Here is a 13,254-nt window from a genome sequence, read left to right on the forward strand (position 1 = left end):
AGTCTTCTTACAGAGGGCTAGTAAGATCATCATAAGGCCGATTGTGAGACTTGCTAGACCTAGTCTGACGTAGTATTTTATTCGGACGGAAAGGAGGGGTGCGAGAGTATTCTTCATTCCTAAAGCAGGCAGGATCGGTCGTACTTCACCCAAGGATTTCCAACTAATTGGTCTCAGATCTTTCCTACTAAAGTCAGTTGAAAGACTCGTGGATAGATATATTCGCGATAAGGTATTGTCAAGTAGGCCTCTTCACAAGCAACAACATGCATATAGGGCTGGAGAGGTGATCAGGGCGGCAATGATCGCATACGGTGTTCTTATTGCAATCGTGGAATGGACATGCCACATATTGGCTAATAGGAACCTAACACAACTAAGGGTGATATCATTTTATATAGAACCGTTGATTCGGGATGTCCGAGGGGATGTCTTTTATCGCTCTTGCTGTGGTTCCTAGTAATGGATGAGCTGCTTTATCTGCTCACGAGTCAGGGCCACCATGTTATAGGCTATGCGGACGACAAACTGGTTATTGTGAGCACCCAGCATCTTGATGCGCTATTCGTAGTAATGCAGCAAGCAATAAGAATAGTAGATTCATAGTGTAAGAAGACTGGACTATCAGTCAATCCGAGTAAGACGGATGCAGTTATATTCACCGGAAGGTATAAATGGGGAACTTTGAATACATTGAAACTGGCTGGACAAAAACTGGAGATCAAAGGACAAGACGAATATTTAGGAGTTATTCTGGATAAGAAGCTGTCATGAAATGAGCACCTGGAAAACAAGTGCAAGAAGCTTGTAGCGACCCTTTGGCTCGGTAGGAGAGCCATAGGAAAAAGCTGGGGCGTGAAACCAGAGACACTTTTGTGGATTTATACAACGATCCTGCGACCCAGGCTAACCTATGCAGCGGTGGTCTGGAGGCGCAGGATCGAACTGACTACTGAGAGGTCTCGACTGCAAAGGATCAAGTCGACGCCCACGATGGCTCTGGGGACACTAATAGGTGTGAAGCCACTCCATCTTATCATTAAGGCCGTGGCTGCGAAGGCGGCCTGGAGATTAAATATGGTAAGCGATAGTAGTATCTCGACAGTTTGTGCGGATACCAATCGACATGGCGAGAAGGCCGACATAAGGCATGTTCAGGGACAAAATGTCCACTCTTCGCTACCTCTTTGACAAAAGTACTGAGTACCTATCTTCTCAGGCAGCAGGGCTGCTATAATGACCCTAAATGGAACAAAGACCACGTCGCAACTAGGCTCTGGATCCCTGGACACAGTTGCATCAAGGTCAATGAGATATCGGACAGACTAGCAAAGCAAGCAGAAAAAGAACATTTTACTGGACCTGAGCTAGTTTTAGGCATTTCCAGTAGATTAGTCACTAAAGATATTAATAGTTGGCTGACTGTGCCAGATCAGAATGAGTGAGGTTTGGTCTCTGGCTGCAGGCAGGCTAAAACACTCTTGGGTTCAAAGCTAAACTCTCACCGAGCGAAGGAATTACTCAAGCTCGGGAGGAATTAAATCAAGGTCCTAACAGAAATTTGTATAGGACACGGTAATCTCCGGTATCTCATACATAAGATAGGGCTTGAAGAAAGTCCCCTCTCCAGTTTGTGCGGAAAGCATAATGAGACTTCTACTAATATCCTATGTCACTGCCCTGTGATTGCGGGGAAACGTGTAACACTCACAGGCAGTTACTGCATCAATGAGTCTGAAATATTAGCCAACAACGTGGCTGCGGTCCTCTGCCTATGGAGAGGGTTTTCGGACTACGCGTAAGGCTTATAAGGGAACGCAATGGGATCATCCAAGCGTCAGGGGTTGTTACGGTCTCAAGTCAGAATAATAATAATAATAATAATAAGGCAGCAAGAGCCTCGGTGGCTCAGTTGGTTAGACACTTGGACTTCACCTCAGAGGTCCGGGGTTCGATCCCTGAGCCGGTACCTCTGGAAATTTTTCAATGTACCTTTACCGGGGTTCTGGTGTAGGTCCCCCCATCGTGTACTTGACTGCAACCCAGTCCAGACCCAGACCCAGGCAGACTGCTCTCATCAGATCACTTGATTGCATTATAAAAATGCGTCCGTGACTGATGATATATACCGGGAGAGCCCCGTGCAAAATGATCAAATAAAAATCCAACTCTAACCAAAAATGCCTTCGACATATTGGGCAGTATAAGCCTGTGACAACATTTCGCCACAGAAATGTTTTATAATAAGGCAGATCTCACTAATCAAACAGCTGACCAGCAAGAACATGTGCGACAAACGGTAAGCAGTGGAACATCAACTGTGCCTGCTGAGGATGCTTTAGCTAGCACCAGCTGTTTGCAGCCAACCACCTCGACAGAAATACCGTGGGAGAGCATCAATTGGGATACCACAATGAAAGAGGAATTAGTGCGTCTCTAATATGAAAGTGCGAAGTTTGAAACAAACAAGGAAAAAGGATATAATTTAAGAACAAAATTTGCTGCAAAGTATCCTAATATACAAAAGGTCGCACTAAGAGATCTTACCGCTAAGGTGAAAGACATTAGGACCAATCTACATGTTACAGAAGACCGAGCAATGGAGATTAAACAACAGGTTGATTTGTCGTGAAAAAACGACGGCAATGAACATCAGTTAGAGAAAGCCGCGACAAACGGTCAAGCAGGAGCAATTGATGTTCATACCATATGAACAGAGATGTTATGCGCCTTTATTTTTTGGCAGAGGAGTGTGGGGAAAGTGTAAGGAGAGAACATCATAGACTCTTCTTACTTAAATACCCAGAGCTAGCCACAAAAATAAATGAGCAGAATCTGGCAGATCAAAAACGCTCAATATCTGTAAACAGACTGCTTTCGGCTGTTGAAATAGTTGCTATCAAAATGGAAGTGGAACGGCAGCTTCCTATTGATGAGCTCGCCTTGGAAGATGTGGATAACGAAGACTTGATTGATGCTGAAGGCATAGGTGCTAGGGATAATGAACATCATGCACCCGATGCATTAGAACCACATCCGGATATTACTAACGATGATGTAGATAGGGAAATAGTATCCGGATATTACTAACGATGATGTAGATAGGGAAATCTCAAAAGAACTACAGCGCCTGGAAAGGAATTTTGGTCATGCTTTACCAGAGTTCAGATATTTGGAACCAACACTGAGACATTCTCTGCCCAAAATGAACATCACAAATCATCTGCGTACATTAATAGCACATCTCGACAGTAAGGTTTTACCTACGTATTTGAACGTAGCACAAAATGCGTTAGAGGTGCAAACTCTTGTATACTGTGCAGCTGTAGCCACCGTTAGAACGTTGGGCCGAAAAACTAGGCCTGCAAATGCAGTTTTTGTTCCAGCAAGGGATCGAGATCTACCATGGAAGATCAGGTTGGATATGGATGTCAGCAAAGTAAGGTGCAAATTGGGTCGATTAACTCAATATAAAAAAGGAAAGAGAACCAGAAAGCTGATGAACCATGTTACTAAAATCATCCACCCTCGGCACATCGAGACAGTAACACCAGCAATATTGGAAGAAATTTTAGACTCTCAAAGACAGAGACTTGATGTTCTTACTGCCAGACTGCGTCGGTACAAGAAAAGTAATGCACGAAGGCAACAAAACCAAAACTTTCAGACAGATGAAAGAAGGTTCTATCGTGAACTGAGAGTAAAGCCAAATAACCACCAAGTCACCGAACTCCCTCAATTGGAAGATATGACTAACTTTTGGTCGGGCGTTTGGGGAAAAATGAACAGATGCAATTTGGACACTGCGTGGTTCAAACTGGAGGAAGTAAGGGCAAGCAATAGCCCAGAAATGCATCTGACAAACATCACAGCTTTGGATGTTTCACTTGTCTTGAAGAGGGCAAGTAATTGGAAAGCTCCAGGTCCGGACATGGTGCACAACTTCTGGTACAAGTACCTGCAAGGTGTTTTCAGAAGATCATTGAGCACCCAGATTTGATGCCAGGTCTTATGCTCCAAGGTACTATGTATATGATACCAAAAAAACCAGACGCTCAAAAACCATCTGACTTTCGACCGATAGCCTGTCTTCCAACAATTTATAAATGTCTTACAGCTATCATTGCAGATAAGGTATATTCTCATTGTGACAAGAATGACATTTTTACAGAAGAACAAAAAGGATGTTGTAAAAACTCACGAGGCTGTAAAGATCTAGTCACTATAGACGCTGTTGCCATGACTCAATCTTGTAAGCATCAAAGGAACTTACACATGGCATCCATTGACTACAAGCAAGCGTTTCCTTCCGTTCCGCATGACTATTTGCTTGAAATCTTAAAACTTCACAGAATCTGTCCACTCATTATTGACTTTCTAAGCCATGCGATGAGGCTCTGGGGTACAAGAATCAAGTATTTTGATCACGGACAACCAAGGATAACTGGATCAATACGCTTTACGACGGGTATATTTCAAGGAGACTCCTTCAGCGCACTATGGTTCTGTTTAGCATTGAATCCATTGAGCAAAACACTAAACAGCATGTCTCATGGGTTCAGAATTCATGATAATGAGGATGGTCATCAAGTGACCCATCTTCGGACTAGATAAATGCAGAACAGTGCATTTAATCAAAGGGGAATTAGGGACCGCAGAGTTAGAGAACAAGTTCGAAAATGACATCGAGACAATGGCTGCAGGCGAATCATATAAATATCTGGGTATTCTTGAATCTAAGGGTATTCAACATACGATAGTTAAGACAAGCCTAATGTCTGCCTTCACTAGGAGACTCAGATTAATTATGAAGAGTTTTCTCCAATCAGCAATCAAAATCAGGGCGATCAACACATATGCCACAGAAATTCAGCGATTGAAAGGGTAGTTCTACCACAACATTTAGGGGGTAGGGGCGTTGTAGATGTCAAAAAACTGTGTGAGTCACAAGTTATACCTTTACGAGACTATTTTAACAGCAAACTAAATGTTGCGCTTTACAGAACCATCTGTCAAGCGGATCTTGAATACACGCGCTTAAATTTGTCCTTAGATGGGGCCTTGAATATCAGGGCAGAAACCATAGAGGAATTAGAAATACAATGGAGGCAGAAAGCCATCCATGGCGAGCAACCCAACACGTTAGATCAAAGTGAAGTGGATAGTGAGGCATCTAATATTTGGCTAAGAAAGGGTGTTCTGTATCCAAAGATGGAAGGATTCGTCATTGCAATACAGGACAAGGTTGTCAGCACCAGGAATTATCGCAAACACGTGTTACATCAAGACGTGGTTGACAGGTGCCGATTATGTGGAGATACCAACGAATCCATCGAGCACATTATTGATGGCTGTCGCGTAATGGCTCAGAGAGAATATACGCACAGACATAATGATGTAGCGGGCATTATACATCAACAACTTGCCCTAAACCTAGGACTCTTAAAAGAATGGGTGCCCTTCTATAGATACATTCCAATGCCCGTTTTAGAAAGCGAAGATTACATCTTATATTTGGATGTTACTATCCAAATGGATCATTACATCCGGGCCAATCGACCTGACATCGTGATGCGAGAAAAAAAAGGTAGAAGAGTCTACATCATCGACATTGCTTGTCCGCTTAACCGAAATTTGCAGTCAACCTGTACAACCAAGATCCACAAGTATAGCGAGTTAAGGCATGAAGTAAAGACCATATGGAGGAATGTGAATCATGCATCCATTCATCCCATTGTGATTTCGGCTATAGGCAATGTGCACGCAATATGCACTGAACATCTTGAACATTTAGGAGTCAGTAGGGTATTGGCAGCAGCTGAGAAGGCGGTTTTATTAAACACCTGTCGCATTGTAAGAAACTTTCTTGATCATAAGGAAGCGAGCGACTAAAAACCCGTGGAGTGGCAGATGGTAGCTCTAAGAAAGTATCCAGAGGTGACTGTTGTCACCTGCAAAGCTCGTGGCCGCTCGTAATTGTATACCTATAGCATCATCGCAGAAGGTTTCAACCATTGTATTCAATTATTTGAATTAACTTATAACATTCTAATCTCATCAGTCACTTGACTTAGTTCGTGGCTATAATGTATGACCGGGTTTACCTGAGTAAAAGTTTAATAAAAATACACAATAATAATAAGGTTTGCGCTTTAAAAACGCAGCCCTCGAAAGGTGTGCAAGGTTATTGAGATTTTTTGTTAAGTCTACAAAGATAAAAATTAGAAAGGTAATTAAATTCGAAATATATTAAAGCTTATTCTAGTAAATTCAAAAGTATTTCAAATTTCGTAAGTAGGTTCAACATTGGTGTGCAGAAAGTTTTACAGCATTTAAGAGAATTTTACGGACGTCAAGAAAATTCGATGTGATTGAAAATAATTCTATCGAAGTCAAGAGACTCCATAGAATTTGAAATAATTCTAAAAAATTTAAAAGACTTCGGCAGAATTCAATAGTCATTTAGAGAATTGAAGATGATTCCACAGAACACAAGAGAGTTCTGCTCAACTCAACAGAATTTAAAGATAGTTCTAACAAGTTTTAAGAGAATTCTGCTAAATTAGAAAAAACGGTGCACATTCAATAAGAATTCTTCTGAACTAAAGCGAATTCTACTAAATTTAAGAGAATTTTGCTAATTTTCAAGACATTTTCGAAAAATGCTGCAAAAATCTACATTAAAAAAGAGAATTTTGCTGATTTCAAGAATATTTTACTGAATTCAAGAGAATTCTGCTAAACTGAAACTATTATATTTATGTTATATAAAAAGAGTACTGTATCGCATGCATTTTCATTATCCGAAATTAATTAATAACTCATGAGAAATCAGTTCATATGAACAAATTAGGCTATCCCAGTCCAACAGTGAACATTTTAGAAATTGTATTTCCTGAATTTCGATAGAATTTCTTATATTTATAGATGTAGAAATTTTAAACCAAGCTATTAATTTAATTTGAATAAGAGTTTCGGTTAGACTGGTTCCACACATGTTATGAGAAGGTGCATTTTTGCAAATTCACTTTTCTAGCGTTTTTAATTAATTTCGCATGATAAAAATAATTGTGATATAGTAGTATTTATACTTATTAGAAATCGAATAGGCCTATGGTATACTGTATACTGCTATACTATATCTCTGCTATATTTAGCGTTAAAATATTCGTAGAGTTATATAAAGAGATTCTATGAAATTAAACCAGTTTGACAGAAATTTTTTTCCAAAAACTGTGTCAAATTAAATTTCTTTTGAAATTCAGGAAGTGCAAGGTCTAAAATTTTCACTGTTGGACTGAGGTAGCTTAATTGAAAAAGCTCTTCACATGTGATAAGAAAGTTAAAGGTTTTTGGTTCAAAATCACCTCGCGGTCAAATTTTTAGACCTCATTTTCCTCAACCTTTTAATTAATTTTGCATAAAAAATAATTTCTCTAAAAAGATTCTACCAAATTGAAACCAGTCTACCCAAAACTTTTTTTTAAATTAAATTAATTGAACTCTTCTAAAGTTAAAAAGAATTCTATATTATCGAAGAAAACTAAATGGAAGTAAATAGCACGTGGACTGTCGTCCATTTAACGCGTTTATCTAATGAGTTGATTTTTAATTTTTAGTAACTCGATACTTATTAAATTTATAAAAATGTTTTTACTCATATTTTCGTAGCCATTTTTTTGGAATTCGGAAACCCAGAAGTGCTTTTCATTCTTATTTCTTTTTTCAATACTACCGCATGGTTCTACTGGGAGCAACCGTAATTTAAAAATGACACCAACTCCAAGAAGAACCGCGGTTAATCACATTTATGACCACGTCTCACGACCGTGAGTTGGGTGGTCACAAAGCACGATGAAATCGCAACGACGCGACAGGCCGGCAAACCCCTTAAGTCTACCATTTGAGATATTAGTACCTCTTCTCTTTTCTTCTTCTCCTTGGCAGTGATGTTGTAGTCGGCCGGAGCCGAGAATTCGTTCACGAATATGGTTCGTTTCACGAAGTCTTGAAGAACAATTTTAGGCTCCGAATGTGCAAAGAATACAGCTGACCGAATATCGTTGTTTCAAAAAATTTTGGACTTCTTGCTTCCAACATTGACTTAATCTCATTCATAACATCTGGTGGGCCTTTAACGAAAAGGGTCTTCAAGTTCGCCTATGAACTAAGAATCTATCATCGCTGGGTGGTTTTAGAACCACAGAGTGTACATGCGCACTAAAATACCTCTGTGAATATTAATAATGCTGACATCGTAGCAGTCTAGCAATTAATTCTTGAGTTGTTTTGTCCACTCAATGTGGGCGTTTCGCCGGTTTGTCGTCGTAATTCCATTTAAATTATTTTCAGCACCATGAACTCTCGGGATATCGGCAATTTTTGCCAAATAATTGCTGGGCTATTTCGCGCATTCGATCATTTTTAACTACATCTATAACTTTTGTATGGTTGGTTGATGTCATAGTTGTTGCCGCGAAAAGTTAGGGAAAGGGATCGCCCCCCCCCCCTGTAAAGTCCAACATGCAAGGATTAGGCTGCATACTCTGAAAGGTCGCTTGGTATTCCAGAGTCACCGTTTACATCTCAATTATGTTTCATCCAGCTTTCGGAACAACAGTGACATTACCAAACCACCAAGAAGTTGTAAATGCAGTTCCAAACAATCTAACGCGCAGAGCACCTGACAGTGGATTGGTCAACAGTGCCAATTACCCTAGACTTGGGGGTACTGAAAATAATTTAGATCGAACGACGATGATATACAACCGAAATGTTCACATTTAATAGAAAAAACAACTTAAGGAGGAGTAGTTCTAATGCTACGTTGGCAACATAATTCCTGTGGACGGAGGCTCTATGGTGCGTAGGCACACTTTGCGGTGTCAGAAACACTCAGAGCTTTAGTATGTTTTGCATCAGAGTTTGCGAAGTTAAGCTATCTTCCTTTCAAAAACTTGATACGTTGGTAAAGTTCTTTCTCAAATGCTGTATGAATAAATCGTAGATGAAGATGAGAAAATGGAATTCAGATCAACCGCAAAAAACTGGCACCTTTTGAGAGATGATAACAATTTCAAGATAAGAAGAAACATAAAATGCAAGTACTTCCTAAACAACAAGATCTTTCGTGAGGCTATATCAGAGAAGTCCGACCTCTGGACCATTAATTGTTTAGTTCATGATGTGACAAGAGCTTTGGCTGATCGAAGGCCAAAACCGGTGATTGTTCAAAAGACTAAAAGACGTTTGCATCAACTGAACAAAAGGATTAGATGGGCAAAACACAATGCGTCCTGTTTTTAGAGTGTGAGCATACATCTTGTAAGCCATTAATGAAATGGCGCGGAAGTTCGCTCAGAAAATGACGATCAAAAATCACACACTGATTGAATGAAAGCTGCTTCAGCGATCTCCCTGCTACTGTCAAAAGTTTAATCAAGGCCAGCAATGAAGAGATTTTATAGGGAAAGGTTTGCGACCCCCAGTGAAACTTAAGAATGTCACTGAGTATATCATCCACTCTAAGGAGCTTTGCAGGAACATTAAAAACTCCGAGGAGCAATATCCTCAGATTGATAGCATCCCTCAGATAATTGGGACATACTACAAGAAGCGAGTGTATTCATTTCGCGTGCCAGGATAGTACCATTTTCATATTAGTGTACTGTGACTGCATATTAAGCCAAGAAATTAGGTGCAGCGTGTTTCATGCACACATTGAGTACATTGAACTCATAAACTTATGATCATCTTTGTCGCTATAACGGTCTTGGCTGCGACCTTGCCCTGTTGAGCTTTGATTTTTGGACTGCAGTCTCCATTAAACACTCAGTATCTGACATCGTTCTCTAGCACTTTTAAAAACAAACTATATTTGTGATCGAATTCTCGACTCCGGCCGGGTAAAACATTTGTGCCAATCAGAAGAAAAAGGAGAAGAGGTCTTTAACGGGAGCCGCAGTGATTGTACCCGAAATATTTGGTTAAAATAATTTTCCTTGTGATCGATGCCAAGCTTAAGCGTCTTCCAAGGGGGGGGGGAAGCTCCCGCGATCCGTGTTAGTTTTCGAACGTTTAATGCATCACTTCAACTAGATTTGTTGAAATATAATAAATATTATAACTTAAATCGACATCTGTGATGTCTTTGATGATTGTATTCTCATTAAACAGCATATTAGAAGAAGGTATGTTTTCCAATATAATGTTAATAAAATAACACAATTGTTTTTTTTTCTAATTTACTAAACAGAGACGTTAAGCCATAAGCTATGATTCCGTTCGTTCAAATTTCAGTTCTAAAAAAAATCTACTTTGATTAATCAATCTGGAATATTTTGAATTTGTGTCTAATTGAAAAATGTCATCGAGATCATTTGTGAATCTGGTTAATATCTACTAAAAATAATGCTTCAAACTTGCAGATCTTTTAAAAACGAAAATGGCATATATTGAAAATGATATAACTTTTTTAATTTGGGTCTAATTAAACAATTTCATGAGCATAGTATTGAAATGTATTTCAATACTATAATTTGCAATTATTTGTATCATGTAGCAGAAATTTTGATAAAAATGTCTAAAACTCATTAAAAAATTTGTTTCAAATTTTTAAAATGCTTTAATATTTTGAAAAATGTGTAACTTTTCTAATTTTCATAAAAATTAAAAATTTTATTTGGACAATTTTAAGCCCTTAGTGCATCTGTAAACAGCTTTCACAAACATTTATAAAATTAGAAAAATTAAAATGTTGAAAATGCTCTAATTTTTTTTGTTGGTAGAAAATATCAGGTTAGCGAACTAAAACTTCATTTTGGGGATACTTTAAAAGTGTATCCAAGGTCTTTTCTACTATAAAAGATGAATTTTTCACAAAATACTTGAATTTTCAACAAAATTATTAAAGTTTTATAATAATAGTTAAATATGCAACCAAAAAAGATAAATTCAAAAAGAAAAAGAATTTTCAACCAAATAGTTACATTTTCGTTCAAGAAAAATGTAACTTCTGCTAAAGGAGGTCAATCTTATAATCAAAAAGGCAAACTTTTAAAAATGAGTTAAATTTTCAACCAAACAGTTGAATTTTTATTCAAGAAGGAAGATTTTTTAAAGAGATGAATTAAAAAATTAAAATGAATGGTTCAGTTTTTATCTCAAGAATATTTCAGTTCAATTTCAAACACCAAAATAAGAAAGGTAAACAATACGTTAATATCCTGCTAAATAGTCGGATTTTTAACCAAAAAGTATGACTTTTTAACAAGATTGTTACATTTTTAATCAAACAGTTGCATTTTTTCCAAGAAAAATGAATATTCTACAAAAGCAGTTAAATTTTGTAATCAAAACGATAAAGTAGAGAAAAAATAGTTGAATTTTCATCTAAAAACATTTTAATTGACTTTTCAGCACAAAAATACTATTTTTAATCAAATAATTAAATGGTAACTAAAAAAAAAATGTTTAGGAATTTGTAAAAATTACGTACAGTAGTGACGGGCTCCCTCCCTCCTGCCGTAACAAATCATAACAAATGCTCCCACCCTTGAGCTGTTAAGTAATTTAAGTATGGTCCCTTAATAGCTTGTAATCTCAAAGCCATACCCGGAACTATCTCAAGTTCATAAAGCGTGGCCATAGGTGTGATTTACCGCGGTTCCACTAGAAGCCAGTGTCCTATTCTTATATGGCAATTGCTGCCAGTGGGACCCTGCGAGTTAGATTCCAGTAGATTGGAAGTCTTTCTAGTTAGTATTAATTATTCGAATTATTATCCATTTCTATATCTTCTTACAGAAGTAGGTTTGCATGATGAAAATAGAGGCCAGAGCCAAAGTTATAAAAACAATAAACAACGAGAAAAACAAAGAAGTGCTCGAAACGATTATTATGATATATTGTTTCTGCCTACATTTCTATGTTACAAAAACCAAGCGACTGGAGTTTTTCAACCAGTAACAGAACCTATGCTTGTAAAAGTTAGGCGTGGCTTCATCGTTGGAAGAGTTGTTGAAAATCGTCTTCGTGCACTATTCAAATGTGATGCACTAGATCAAATGGTTAAGGTAAAGAAGGATTTCTATCTCAAGACGATCCCGCTTCATAAGAAAGATGCTGAAATGGCTGAAATGGACGGTCTTATGCAAGATATACCTACTGTTCGTTCTTACCGCAAACGCATTCATTAAGCCATATCAATTTGAGTCAATAAATCATTACGTAAGTCTCTGCATACATGTCACTGAGTTTTGATATTGTTAAGAAATTGCAGCTGTTATGAATAGATAAATATTAGAGCTATATGTACACTATTATACATATTTGTAGGAATGTTTAATAATGCGTGACAAGGTTTATGCAGTATTCGTTTCTAAATAATATTATTCAGAATTTGAAATTTGAGTAACGACAACTGCCTAAATCTTCATTCATATCTTTTAGTAAATTATGTGACAATTTAGGAATTTTCAGTTACAATAACTTTAAATTTCAAGAAATTACCAAATTTTCGGATTTCTAATTTTAAAATAAAATATTTGGTCTATATTTATCAGGGTAATTAGTAAGACGATATGATTAAAGTGAATATACACTCGAATCTCGGTTTAGCCGATCGTGGTTTAGCAATTCCTAGAATCATGAATACTCATAAAAAAGTGCTGTATTTACAAAATAATTTAGTGTAAAGTGGCGCTGAAGTCAATGTAACGATATTTTAGCAATGTCGTGTGACTTCAATCGTACTTTTTAACTTCATTTGACCGACAATCGTAAAACTTAGTTATAATTTACATCTATTGTTTAAAAGAATGTGGAATTTTATAGTTATTAATAACATCCATTCATTTTTAGCATTTAATTACATATTATCGATAAATATTTCGAATATGTAAACATAATTTCATCTGGAAAAAATGAATTTTAAATATAGGAAGATGACAACTAGAAAAACATAATTTGGTTTTTCTTACTCTGAATAAAGAATTTTTTCACCTTCCTAATACATTGTAAATATTTGAAGCACGCTTAAATAGGTTTGGTTTAGCTTTCTATTAGATGTTTTATAGAAATAAATGTATTTATGGTATTCATTTCTATTATTATTCATACATGATATAAGAAAATTTTTGAACTAGACATTGGAGATTACCAGGTGTATACATATGAAACCGGTATTGCCATCTAGCGGCCAGTAGGCACACTTGTAGGCACTGTCGGAACTTACCATTTGTGCTAATTGGCGTA

This window comes from Belonocnema kinseyi, chromosome 8 (assembly GCF_010883055.1).
Source record: "Belonocnema kinseyi isolate 2016_QV_RU_SX_M_011 chromosome 8, B_treatae_v1, whole genome shotgun sequence".
NCBI lineage: Eukaryota > Metazoa > Arthropoda > Insecta > Hymenoptera > Cynipidae > Belonocnema > Belonocnema kinseyi.